The following is a 15,216-nucleotide window of genomic DNA, read 5'->3' as shown; positions in this document are numbered from 1 at the left end:
TTCTTATTTATATCACGCGCGTCGATGCAAATGCGCAGAGACCCGTCAGGTTTATTTACTACTACAAGAGCACTAAGGAATGGTGTACAAGCCTTCATAATAATTCCATCCCGTTCCATTTCGTTGATAATCTTCGCCACGCGAGAGTGAAATTTCTCTGGGATCGGATAGGGTTTCTTCTTAAACGGGGTTCAATCTGTAGCTACCAGCGAGTATTTAAAATCAGGAATCTGGCCTGGTTTGTCATCGAACAGCGATTTATATTTCATCAGTAGATCTCGGAGCTGGCCTCTCTCTTTCTCTGTTCCTAATGCTTGTTCAGCCTTGGAGTTTATAAGATCGTACGGGTGTGTTGTACTATCGCCCTCTTCTATTATATTGTCCAGGGCCTGGTGAACTTCTTCAGTGGCCTCCTGGTCTTCAGATTCCCACGGTGCATAGGCGTTACTAATTCGGAACACACTCTGATCAGCTATTTCTGATGGGTTAACCATGACTGTTTCAATTGTTTCATCTGACCGAAATAGTATCCGATTTAAATTAAGATCTATGTTGGCCTGATAAGTTGTTAAGAAATCCACCCCTAGGATGATATTGAACTTTATATTTGACATGGCCAGGAAAATGTTTTGAAATTTTGAATTACCAATTTCGACATCCAGTAAAGTTTGTTGTCTACATGCTACAGTTTTATCCGGAATAATTCCCTTTATTTTTACATGAGACACTGGAATAATCGGAATGTTATATCTTTCGTTCAAGTCATTTAGAAACGAATTGGAGATGACACTGATGGTGGACCCTGTGTCGACCAAGCATTTTACTTTAACACCACATACTCGGGCTAAAATTATCGGCAATGTCCTCGTACAAACTCTATTGGTATCCATATTTTCTTCCAGTAGATCTTCCGACTTTGTCATCCAGGAGTCAATCTGCACTATTATCCATTCTCGCGTCTTATTGTCAATACAAGGGCTAGAATTCAGGCTATCTCCCGTTAGTTCAGGGATTGTTGTTTTTTAATAGCGCCCTGACTCTGCTCTTCCCTTTCAGGACGTTCCCTTTCTTCCTTTTCTTTGGCTCTCTGGTATTCTAGGCTCTCGGCGCCGACCATGTCAGGATTGACATCTTGGTCGTGGATAGCACGGTGCCATTTCCGTCGTTCTTGGTTGGATTGTTGGAGCTCGCGGAGATATTTTTCACGCTCTTCTTGCCTCCAGTTCCTCTTCCGGTTTTCGAGTTTGCGGTCGTTTGGTTCTCTTCTCCAGCGATCTCTGTTATTTTCATACGGCCTTCTTCGTTTGTCCCGCCGGTAGTAATTCCATTCTCTTTCGTTCCTATAGCCTGGTCTTGGAGAACGATCCCTGGACGGTCTTTCTTCATTTTCACGATTCCAGTTTCTCCCTTGGCTGGTAAGGTTCCTGTCGTCTGGTCGATTGATAGTTGCATGGAACACCTGTTGTTCTGGGTTTGTACTTCGCCTATATGGTTCCCTGGATGTCATATCTAACTGTCTGAGAATGGCCTCTGCTTGAATCGCTGTCTGAACGTTCGAGGCTATCATAATCCTTTGGATATCCGCAGGCAGCTGTCTTACAATGACCTTTATTAGTTCAGTTTCTGTAGGTGGTGCGTCAAGCTCACGCAATTTGCGTAATTGGCTTGAAAAGAATTCTGAGAAGCGCGTGGGTGTGGATTGAGCATATTTCTTGGCGTACAGTTCTGTCTTAAGCTGGTCCTGAATATCTGAATTCCAGTACTTCTCTAAAAATGCCCTTTTAAAACCTTCAAAATCGTCAAACGAATATCGGAAGGCTGTAAACCACGTCAACACTGAGTTTTCCAGGTATCTTTCGGTCACTCGTAGCTGACGCTCCACAGGAATTTTATTGTCTCGAAAGAACTCCTGCAATTCGTTAATAAAACTCTTGGGGGTTATTCCTTTTACATTATTGAATTTCTTTGGGTGATCCTCATGTAATCGTATTATATTCACGATTTGGGTTTGACCAGAAGTGTTAAGTTGACTCGTTTCCCCTCTAACAGGCTCTAAAAATGGGTTAGTGGTATTTACAGGAACGTTTAGAATTACCCTTTCATCGGTCTTGAGAGTTGAGAATTGAACTTCCCCGGATACACGTTTCTCCAGTTGCCCCTGCCGTTCTAACAGAGTATTAGCTACAATGTTATTACTCTCGCCTTGTAACTTGAGTAGCTTTAGCTCCTTGGTAAGCTCCTGTATTTCTCCCTGTAATTCCTATTTGTAGACTTCCGAGCTGGCTCTAACTTCACTTATTTCCTTGTCCATTGTTTTAAGACTCTGCTGGGTCTCCTCGATCGTCTCATAAAAGTATTCGAGTCGCTCCGAATTAGTGACCTGGGCTACCTTAATCTCGGCTATTACGCCCTTCTCCACCTGTTTTACCGTTTCATAGATTTCGGTGAACTTCCTGCCCCATGCGGTTTTAGTTGCAGACAAGTCCTCGGCATTGTCACTAATTTTCTCCTCAATGGTCCGAACATTTCCCTTCACTTCGTCCTTGTATTGGTCTAGTCCATGCAGTATTCCTGTCTGTACTTTGGCTAGCCTTTCGCTAAACTCATTTGACATCGCTGACATGGAGCTATCGATTCCGGCCTGGATTTCCCCTTTCAAATTGGAAAATTTTTGCTTAACGGACACCAACTCACTTTGGACCGACGCTAATTTTCCGTTAAATAATTTAACGTCCATGTGCAGTTTCCCTAAGTTTTCGTCTGTTCTAGCTTGAATTTCCTCTAGGGCACCCTTAAGATCTTGTTTGAGTTTGTCCTGTCCTGCATTCAGTTTTCCCGTTAGTGTAAGTTCTAACTGAGCATTATTTTCAGTTAATTTGCGTTCTAACAATTCACTGTTCTCACCTAACTCACGTTTTAGCTCCTGTTTCAATAGATTACTGTTTTCGTTTAACTCCTGTTTCAATAAATCACTGTTTTCATTTAGCTCAACTTTTAGCTCCTGTTTTAATAAATTACTGTTTTCGTTTAATTCCTGTTTTAAACTGTCTTTCAAGTCCGCAGTCACTACCTCTAGGAACCTACGAAGGTCCTCCATAGTAACAGTACCCATTCTAATTTGAGACAACTAGCAGTTCAGACATTGGACGGACCAGGTTCGATGGTCTAATACCCGAATTCAGATCGACAGTCACGTGTGGATTGAAGTCACAGTCATAAAAGAAGATTATTATCGCATAAATAATATCTTATAGTTTAAGTCCAAACTATGCGGAAATCTGCCGCAAAAAGATAAATTTTGAAAATATCACCCAGATTTTGTTTATAATATAGCACCAAGGCCCTTCCTAACCTTTAACATGAGCGTAGTTCGCCACAAAAATTTGGGCTAATAAATGTCACAAAATAAACCTGAAAATTTTTAATTTGCCACTGCATCTTGTTTGCATCCAAATTCTGGACTACAAGATCGAGTTCTTTTATTGGTACAGCCAATAAATCGGGCCTTAACACGTTGGCCGCCAAATCTATACCTGCACCCGTCATGCCGGGCTTAGCTCGGCCGGTGAGCGAGGATCTCCAGGGGGTAGATCGTTCGCTTATCGGGTGTGCGAAATTGTTAAGTGCAGGGATAGATGATGAACTAGTGGCAAATGAGAGAAAGCTAAATAGGTTTTACACATTTATTATAACTACTGCTCTTCTCAAACTATACAATAATTTACAAAATCTAGGTATTTCGTTTATATGATTTGTCTTCTTTTATGTCGTAATCACATAGACACTTCATCGATAAACGGAACAGCAAATGCCTGAATCTGTAAATATAATATTTATATTTTTAGTTGAAAATTAATTAAATAATTTGAGATGATCTCTCCCATTGATAATTAAAAAACTTGAAAATAAACTTCCTTCTTCCAAGGATTTAACTTTAACCAAGTTTGAAAATGATCATTTTCACTCCTCTTTGAAAATTAAATAAAAAATTTTCTCCCATGAAATTATGGTTAAATCGTCTTCCTTGACCTTTAAATTAATTAATAAACTCTATTTTATAATTATTTAGTAGTTGATTTTCACATAATAGCTTGGAACTTGACATCATGTCAACCTACATTTATCCATTAATTGAAATAATTAATTAAGTAACTCTTACAATTTTGATTTTGTGAGTTCAATCCACTGACATGGCCTATACTTATTTATGTGTATTCGTTAGTTAATACCCTATTCTTCCTTAAAAACGAATAAAATTCACTAAAGGTTTAAATTCAATCAAATGGTGAACCACTAAATTTGGCGTAAAATAGGCCAAAAATTCCACGAAACAACGAAGAGCATCATCACAAATATGGATTGAAAAATTACATTAAGCAAAATACAGACAAATCACACACACTACACTCACACAAAGATACACGGAAATATTATATACATATTTACACGAACGCTAGCCCTTGATTATTAATTTTCATGTTTAGTCAAAATTAGGAAAAATATTCTCATGATGACACTATCGTGGCGACCTCCTCTCATCAACTTGAAATGTGATAGAGCAATGATTATCACTTTATTAAAGAACTCAGTTATACGACGATGTTCAGGCAAAATTTACGAACAAAATCATCCAAAATCATCGACAAAATTGCTTAACACAGGTCAGAATTAACATTCCGCGCACGCGGTTCATGAGCTACGATATTTATTTTTACTTCTCCACCATAATTGTGGCTCTCGATTAATCTGCACTCACAACGAAGAAATTACATCAAGTAACATATTTTCTTCTTAAATTGACTCAATAATGGATGCACAGCTCATCTGCTGAATTCATTAATATCCATCTACCAGTCAACTAATTATCACAACACAGCAAATATATAAAAATTGTATCGGTCAGATACTGCCATTTCCCAGGCCTAAATTAATATAAATGAGCGCACATCAACCATATTCAATAATAACTAATATTATGCTCATGACCTTAGGTATTCTTTTACGCGATAGTTAAGTTAATTTATTTTTATTATTATTATTATTATCATCCCTGGCCGCGCAAGATCATACATGCGGAAGCTACTGCACAATAATATTTCAGATGACTCTATTGCATTCGAAATTCAACCATACGTCGCATAATTGAAGAATGAACTCTGACATAATAGAATCCACGAAAGTACTGTCCCATTTGATCTCAATTTAAGTCAAAAAAATATTCAAATAGTCCTAGTTTAACGTTGAGGTCATTTTACTTTTATTTCTCCTGCCACAATGAACTCGGGACAGTTGAAACACTTCTCGATGACATTCACCCAAACAAACTAATAGGTTCAAAATACTCACACATCCACAAACTACCTTCACCAAGAAAGAAGAAGTGGAAAAATTCTAACTAATAGAAAATTTTCTAAGCAAATAAGTAGAGGCTATGTCTTTACAATTACATTTACAGATAGAAAGAAAGAAAGAATAACAATGTTTAAATATTACTTGGTGGTGACTGTCAGTCGTAGAACTCAGGCTGATGACCTAGTGCATTACCACATTACGCACCATCGATCCTGGTCACGCCCGTCTGGACTGCCTTACATTTTACTCGTACATTCTGGACATGCTGGCGCGCTGGAAATCACACCATTCACCTCGTAAGAAGACAGGCATCCTGACTTGAACTCGAACCGATGATCTCTTCTGTAGAAGTTCTTGTGAAGCTGAAACTGAAAATTACGTCTGAGACAAGTCCAAAACACACACTGCTGTTTGATAAGATGGAAAAATAACTTATCTTTTAATATCTGGTGAATTGTAAGTGGAATCCGCAAATATCTGAACTGCTGTTGTAACCAGTTGTAGGCTCTGAATAAGACGAAGTTCCTCAGTAAGCGAAGTGCGTCTTCTCTCGTCCGTAGTTGAAGCTAGAGTAATTCTCCACACGTCGCGTTCAGAGGTAGAAATTTCCAAGTAAAGTTTCCTTAGGAAAATCCATAATTCACCGTCTTAAGACAGGGGTGCGTCTTTTCCTTATAAGCGATTGGTTAATTTATTAACTTCGCACCAAATTAATCGCTTGATTGGCTGCTATAGTCAGACGTCATGCACCTTCACTAATATCGATCGAGCACTTGACACACATTCTGCCTGGTCACGTGGCATTCACGGCTGATTTGAAGGTTATTTGGCTAGCTGTATCTGCGCTCTCCCCTCGTTCGCCCTTGGTTGGAATTCCCGCACACCTGGTGTTAGCTCAGCCGACTCGATGTGTTAAAACTCGCTTCCTGGTTCACGAATTAATGTTCCAACACACAGTAGAAATAAAATATTCTCCAATAAATGATTTTTACCACTTTTGAAGGGGACAATACCTTACTGGAAACATTGAAAATTTAAAATCTTATCTATTTAAACCATAAATCACACCACAGTCTAAAAACAGTAATGACCAACAGAGGAGCTCCGATGGGAGCACCGGTATCGGTACATCACATACCACCTGCCCAAGACAGGTGGACCATACAGATACCTAGGGTGAGAATTGTTTCCAAGCTTTACTAGCCCATTACACTTGCATCATACCATATGGCTGATAAAATAGGCATGAGGGAGTTTTTTAAAAAGTAACAATTTCTGTGAAAAACGGTAAATAAAAATGTAAACAGACTGTGGGATAGGTTTAAAGCAATTGTTGAGGAAGGAGAAAACAGGTTAGTACATTTAAAGGTGGTAAAGAATGCTAAAGATCCACTATATAACAGAGAAGTGAAGAGACTAAGAAAGAGGTGCAGGCAAATACACTATAGACAGAACGAATAGAAATGAATAGTGTGACGACTCCCTCTGAACTTAGCCTACAATGGATACAAAGCCTGCCCAATAGCCACTCATAGCTGTCCGCCCTGTGGATGCTATATTTGCCGCTAGAAGCGCTGCAATTCAACCTCACATGAACACCTCGGTTGGCGGTATTTCTACACGTTGTATGCTTACTGGTGACGTTTACTACGAAAGTTGAATGTTAATACCGATAGAAATAATGAAACTCAATAATGATTTTTCGAATCATTGGCTGAATGGTCAGCATTGAGGCCTTCGGTTCAGAAGGTCCCGGATTCGATTGCCGGCCAAATGGGTGATTATAATCACGTCTAATTAATTATTCTGGCTCGGGGACTGGTGTTTGTGCTTGTTCCAACACTTCTCCTTTCATATTCAGACAACACACTACACTTCCAACCAGCACAGGAACTTGATATACAGTAGTGATTACTAGACGTCGGACATTTAGGTGCTAAAATGTTATTTTAGCTGCCTAAAACAGACTTTCAAATAGGCTCTACAATATTTTTACGCAGCTGAAATTTTACGTACCTTAATATGCATTATTTAAAATACCATGCTGATTTTGCTAAATTGATTATAATTCGTTACGGGGAAATATAAAACAAGTTTCCCTCTCCTCTTTGCTGCAAATGTCACAGAATATAATTTTACCATCCGATGTGAAATGGGGAAACTCTTGTAAATTGAGGACGACTTGGAACCTGACACTTTCGGCTTAATTCACACACTGACCAAACGGGGAAAATGTATTGTTAAAATACGTCAATTATATTACAATGGTGTACTGCTGTGTACCGTTTTTTAAAAAAGGCTCTAGAAATAAATTTTTCCATGAATTCCCTTGCCAAGGGCCAACTAGGGAATTGTGGATTAAAGCAATATACAGACAGTGTATGGTACAGAAAATACGCAGACCCTGTGACGGCAAAAATTAGGTTACTTATTATTATTGTTCCTGTTCTGATAATAATAATGTCCTTATTCTGTTGCGTAGGTGGTACCAAGTACCAACGATAAGTCATGGAACACTAGAGACCGCTCCGTCGAGTGCTGCAATGGCATATATTGGAGGGTACTTGGTAAGAGTTGTCGAAGACCACATACCATGTCAAGAGTGTGTTGATAAAATTAGTAGTATCCAGAGTCCATCTCCACTAACGTCATTAATAAAAATCAAAGACAGAGGTGGTCTCACGTCTCAGGTATCCAAAGCCAAGTTTTGTTTCACTGATGATGAAACTGAGGCAAATAAGGGACGAAATGTTATCGGTAACGCTGGACAGTCCAAAAATAGCACAAACATTAACCGAAATACTGTTGCCACGTGTTGCTAAAAATCCTATTCTACGGTGTGGGAAAAGTGATCATCCTGAGGAACTAAGCAGAATAATACTGCAGAAGTATCTACGCCCCTCTGTCACTAACTACGCTAATGGCATTACAGATGAGTATCGCCGAGAATACTTCTTGAGAAGAAAAACGATTTATGGGGAGAAAATATCAAGGAAAATGGTTAAAGTCGTTCATTTTCACTGAAAATCTACGGTGCGGTAGTAAAAATATCTAGTGTAGACCTTATGTCCTTTTAAATGCCAGACACAAATTTCGACAGTTATCTGAAATGAAAATCCACAGCTAGGGGTAAAAGGTGAACATTTATTATTTTCTACTTCATTCTGCTCAGTAACGTATATAATATACAGGAAGTATAGTGTAGAGGTAAATTTGTGCTAGTTTCAACTCCCGTTATCAATGCTAGTGAGTGCTGATGTGAGGTGGTATACTAGCGCTGCAGTGGTCAAAACGCGCACTGCCAGGCGGACACTGTTTCTGAAGAGTGCACTGCGAATGAGCAGGCTTTGTATTCCTTGTAGGCTAAGCTCTGAATCACATGTTAACAGAAACGGTATACGTGTTCTCTGCCACCTGCAGCGCTGCCGTCGATAAAAGTCCAAGTATGCGCGCTTTTTGTCGACTTAATGTGGAAGTATGTAAACAGTTTGTGATCCTTCTTCGGTACTTTTATACGTTCTTCAGTTTTATACGTGCAAAATATCTTTTCGTGAACTGAAAAGTGAAAAAGATTAAGCATTTGAGAAGTAGGACGTATACTTTGGCATTTGCATCAATTTAATAACGCATGTGAATTTGCCTACAACTTGCTATGTCCCGGGTTGCAAGTCGGGTGACGATAAACATTCGAACGAAAAACGGCATTTTTTCACTTCCGAAAGGTCCCACTTTATTCTCAAATTGATCGAAGGCTAACCCACATCAAGATCTGCCTTTAAGTGGTAGTACCCTTAACATCATTTTTCAGTCAGATTAGAGCCATGGCAAAAGCTGTTGTCAATGAGAATGCCAAAATCATAAGTACAGCTCAGGAAAAAGTAACAGCAAACTTACCTTTGATCAGCCACTATTATCAAGTTGGGAAGATGAACAAATAGTTCCTTTCACCAGTTCAAAAATGAATGTTATTCATCACTTCTGTGCAGGCAAATACACTATAGACAGAACGAATAGAAATGAATAGTATGACGACTCCCTCTGAATCACATGTTAACAGAAAAGGTATACGTGTTCTCTGCCACCTGCAGCGCTGCCGTCGATAAAAGTGACAGATTTTACAACATGTATTGGTTCTCTGCAAAAATACAGAGGAGTCCGGCTTCATGGCTAAATGGTTACCATGCTGGCTTTTGGTCACAGGGGTCACGGGTTCGATTCCCGACAGATAATTAACCAGAATTGGTTAATTTCGCTGGCACCGGGGGTGGGTGTATGCGTCGTCTTTTCATCCTCATCACGATGCGCAGGTCGCCTTACGGGAGTCAAATCAAAAATTCTTCATCTGGCGAGCCAACTTGTCCTCGGACACTTCCGACACTAAAAGCCATACGCCATTTTATACAGAGGAGTCAAAAGGCAGTCCGTTTTCAGTCCTAAAAAGTCTACCAGAATATAGTAACTCACCCAACTATCCCATTTACCCATCGAATTAATTATTTATGTTTTCTCATGTAGAGGAAGTAGTGAGAAATTTTAGTGTACAAGAAGCATTATGGGGAGAAATATTTCATGAATGCCAGTATAGTTTACCTCCAATTTCTGTTTCCCACGGACTTGAGTGCTGTACTGAACATTGCTCAGGACTTGGTACCAAAATATATTTTCCATTACAATACGATGCCGATTTTATTTCCGAATGAAAGAAGTAAAGAAAGAAATGCAAGCTCGCACGACCGCAAAACATACCCGGAAAATGTCAAAGGTGTCCAGTTAACTGACTGATGGGGTGAAGTGCTCGCAAGATTCATATATATTTTTAGTTATATAGGAATTAAATGTATATGCCATACCGGTACGTAACAATCATGTGGGTGCTGGCAGAGTTATATGTTTATATTACGTAGCATGTACACTGACAGTTGAACATGGATTTTTAAGGTTATAATTGATAATTGCAACAGAGTTTGATTTCGGGGTCAATTAATGAATAGACACATACACGTTTGAGATATTAGTTAAGATACTGATTAATAAATTTCAGAAGTAATGCCATTAAATCATTAGTAAATGCAAATTATTTCCTTCGTATTTTCACTTATTACTTTCAAAACAAGTAACATCATATTTTAATTTGAACGAAACCCAGATCGCACATAAACACAGTCATCGGTCAGTAAACAGGATACACAGTCCTAAAACATCACAAAAATTAATACACGGTTTTATATAATTTATTTAAACGATAAATTCCGAATTAAGTCACAACATATCTCATTTAGAATCACATGTTCGGAGACAGCTGATCTCCTTCTATCTACACTAGCGCCGCGTAGTGTAAGAACATATCAACCAGCAGAAGTCGTCATACTAAGCATTTCTATTCGTCCTGCTATAGAGAATACGTAACATTTTGAGAGATATCGCAAGACATTGATACCAGCGCACCTAGCGGGACAACCTTAAAATTGAGTGTATTAGTAATACCGACCAGCTTATGCAGTGGATTTGCGTTAAGAAGATTTTCGTGAAAGTGTAATTTATTTGTGATAGAAGCTTTTGGAATTACGTTCATACAAGCATTGCACCATGTTTGGTGAGGTTTGTGCTGTTTTGGGCAGCAATAACTTTGAACATCTTCAGCTATCTAAAACCTTCCTCCGCTTTCCTCGAGAATAAACGTTTACGTGAATACCAATATTGTAAAATATTCGTGTACAAATCATATTAGGTTTAACGTTTATTTGTCAACCAGTATTCTTATTTTAGATTAATTGCATGAAGAAAATTAATACAAAATTCAGCACCGGTACATAAAACAAAAGTCTTCTTTTTCTGCCGCTTTTCCCAGATCTGTGGAGCCGCCGGTGCGAGCTGTGTCGCACATGTGGATTTGGCCCTATTTCATAGCCAGTTGCCCTTCCTCACGCCAACACTATATGGAGGGATATAATTACTAGACGTCGCATTTTAGGGATAATACCATTCTGCTCTTGAAGACAGAACTTAAAATGAAGTTGTGTTTACATGTTTCATGTATTTATAATATTAGAAACGGTGGTTCAATAGTGCCTAAGATGTCTGAATTGACGTTAGAACCTATATTTACCTTTATTCCTATAACTCCTATTTTTATCTCTAAATCGGTTAAAAAGCTTTTAAAATATTCCGAGAAAATACAATATTTGCTGACTCGTTTTCAGTATCTTACACTGGCGTAGCCAAAGGGGGGCCCAGGGGGGCCGGGCCCCCCCAAAATGTTTCCGGAAACTAGAGCGAGGATCAGCCGTTGTTTTACGTACGGTACAAACAACTTAAAAACTTACGCCGAAATGTTAAATTAACGTAGCGACAAAGAATCTACCAGCAAGACTCAATAGGGCCATACATAATTCTCCATATTTGTATTGCTTGAATGAAGGAAAATACTTAGGATTGTGATGCGTGGGGATATTTCCCTGTAGAGTCCTCAGTAGTGGGAATGTAACCATGTGTTGACAAATGCCAAGACATGAGGAAAGGGGCAATTAGCAAAGGATTACTCAGTAGGGGGCCAGAATTTGATCACCGAGATAACTGGGGCCACGGCCATACACAGTTGCAAGCTTACAACATCGTGTCAGATTTGCATATCGGTTCCCGGAAACAACAATGTCCTAGGGATTTTCGGGTTGTGCCGTGGTTGAGAGATGTGCTCTGTTTAAGTTGTAGCGTTGGGAAGACTGAGACATTATTGTGAGCTGCACTTAGTTCCTTAATTTGTGCCATATATGCAACTTTTTTTGAAGAGGGACCGTTTTGTCACTGAGAAGCCAGAACTATGTGCATCTTTGGTAAGTTATGAATTTTTATTAAATTTTAACTGTAGCAAGACAATCGCGGATGCGTGCCTATATATTTTGACAAATGCCCGGGAACGGATTGGAACCTCAAATGGCACCATCAAAAGTGCGGGTAACTATTTTGCAATTGGCGGGCGTGATAACTCAGTTCCAGTGGTTCTATCTTCTCATCAGGATGGCCCAGGCTTGAATCGCCACTTTGGTACTACACCCCGTGAAGGTGACTGACTACCAGGTCGTAGATATTTCGATTAGGGGAGACTCAAGGCCAACTCTAATGCACCCAAATTCAAGGCTGTATCTTCCCCATCTCATGCCTTTCTTAACTCTGTCAGTGTCGGGAATCGAATGCAGGGTGCCTTAAGTCAAATTATAAAATAAGGATACCTAAAAGTAACCAGCTGGCCCCGCGGTGTAGGGATAGCGTGACTGCCTCTTACCGGAGGCCCCGGGTTCGTTTCCCGGCCAGGTCAGGGATTTTTACCTGGATCTGAGGGCTGGTTCAAGGTACACTCAGACCATGTGTGTATAAATGAGGAGCTATCTGACAGTGAGATGGCGGCACTGGTCTAGAAAGCCAAGAGTAATGGCGGAGAGGATTCGTCATGCAGACCACATGACACCTCGTAATCTGCAGGCCTCCGGGCTGAAAAGCGGTCGCTTGGTAGGCGATGGCCCTTCGGGGCTGTTCCGCTATGGAGTTTGGTTTGGATAAGTGAGCAGAGAAGGCAGCGACACCCCTGCAAGTCTCTTTAGCTTCCAGCTAGTTCTTCTCTCCGGCCTCGTGCATTTAGGACAGTTGGAAAACGTACGCCGTAATAAATGCTCCTCATAAAACCTTTGTAAAAAATACTAACTGCATCCATTTATAACAATAATCACAAACGCCTCCTTTTCATGTGGCTCAGTTGGTTGAGTCGCTGTCCTTCTGAGTCCGAGTTTGCTGGTTTAAAGCCCGGCTTGGGTCGGTGGCCCTTAAAACGGTGTTGAAATGGCAACAGCTCCATGTCGTTGGTTTCTGGCACGTTAATAAAAATTATAGATATGAATATTAGCGTCACAAAACTGTAACTTTATACTACAGTACTATATTCTGTATCCCAGGCTTGCGAGGGAAAGTAATTAACAATTTGCTTTACGCCGCACCGACACAGACACAGAAGGTCTTATGGCGACGGGGGGATAGGAAAAGCCTAGGAGTGGGAAGGAAGCGGCCGTGGCCTTAATAATTAAGGGACAGCCCCAGCATTTGCTTGGTGTGAAAATGGGACCACGGGAAGCCATTTTCAGGGCTGCCGACAGTGGGGTTCGAATCCACTAACTCCCGGATGCAACCTCACTGCTGTGTAGCCCTAACCGCGAGGGAAACTAATAGGACAAGGTAAACCCTATCTAGCATATGTTGTGACGTGTATTTTTCTTTACCAACTAACAAAATACGTATCTATACCCATATGTTTTACGTTCTATATTTATTTATTTATTTATTTATTTATTTATTTATTTATTTATTTATTTATTTATTTATGCATTTATTTAATTTATTTGTTTATTAGTGCCTTCTGTACAGTGGCGAATTTAGGGCTCCAGGCCCCCTTGTACACTTAACCACATACTCATCAGAATCTTAAATAAAATACTGAAATATTGAACGTAAATTTAAATAAATTACTAACTAAATTAATACAAAACTAATTAATATTAAAAGCTCTTCAAAATTACTAATCCTCAGACACGCACACATTCATACTTCAACCATTCAGTCAGCTGTCCTCAGCAGGTAGTCTCGGCAGGTAACCTTAAATAGTGAGTTAAAAAAAACTACTTTCTCTGACCTGAGCGGGCAGGGTATTCCATAATCTGGCGACAGTCACCAAAAATGGATTTATTAATTTTATTTGTGGGGTGCAGTGGAATAGAAAAAATGGATCTAGAACGAGTATTTAAGTTGTGAAATGATGATAAAAAGATGAATTTAGAAGAAATATACAGTGGCTGACTTTCAGCTACGGTACCACTCTAAAAACACCATCGTTAAAGTGTATAGGTGCCGACGTTTATCAGACATCAGCCATGAGACAGCCTGATAGTATGGGGTGATATGAACATCGTACCCGATATTGTAAATAAATCGCAGTCAGGAATTCAGTGCTCGTTAAAGTTTGAGTGTTTATTCTCTCGTCATGTCAACTAAAACAACGTCACAAAATCAAGAATAGGGAGAGTGAGTGTCTGTATTAGTTTGGCCTGTAGCTCAAATGGAAATACATCCCTGTGCCGTTTAAGAGTGTGAAGAAATCCAAAAATCTGTTTACGTATTTCTTTCGTGTGATCAGACAATCAGCTGTTTCATTCATCATTACGCCGAGATTTGTAACCGTTTTACTGTAGGGAATAATGTTACCATTAAGTAGGATAGGCGGGATTGCGACATTGTTTGAGTAGCTCAGTAATTGTCGTGATCCAATTATGATTGCGTGAGATTTTGTGCAGTTTAGTATAAGAGAGTTTCGTTGTGCATATACACTGAGTCGTCGGAGGTCATTGTTAATGTCTAGCAGTGTCGGTATTTTTTAAGATCGTCAGCATAGAGGTGGTGTGTGTTATTTCCTGTCACAGATGGTATGTCATTGATATAAATACAGAAAATTAGGGGCCCTGGAATACTGCCCTCTGGGCCAACACTAAGTTTCATTTTCCATTTAGAGGTTTTGTCGTTTGCTGTTACACGCTGTTGACGGTTACTAAAATACAGTGGCGGCTCGTGATGATAAAAATGGGTGGGGCACATTCAACATATCAGGAACACTAGGAATCAATTAAATCAATTAAATTAATCTTACCTTTTTATTTCTTGTATATCAGCTCGATTCTCCTGTCTTTGGCAGTAGCAAATTCTTCAGTTACTCGATTATTGAAGTGCGGCATGGAATGTACCATCTTCTTCTCGATCGATAACATCGCCAGTGCATTCAACCTCGCATTCCCCATGGAACTTCGCAAAAATGTCTTTATTCTTTTCAGA

This window comes from Anabrus simplex, chromosome 3 (assembly GCF_040414725.1).
Source record: "Anabrus simplex isolate iqAnaSimp1 chromosome 3, ASM4041472v1, whole genome shotgun sequence".
NCBI lineage: Eukaryota > Metazoa > Arthropoda > Insecta > Orthoptera > Tettigoniidae > Anabrus > Anabrus simplex.
Note: the sequence above shows the minus strand (reverse complement) of the source record.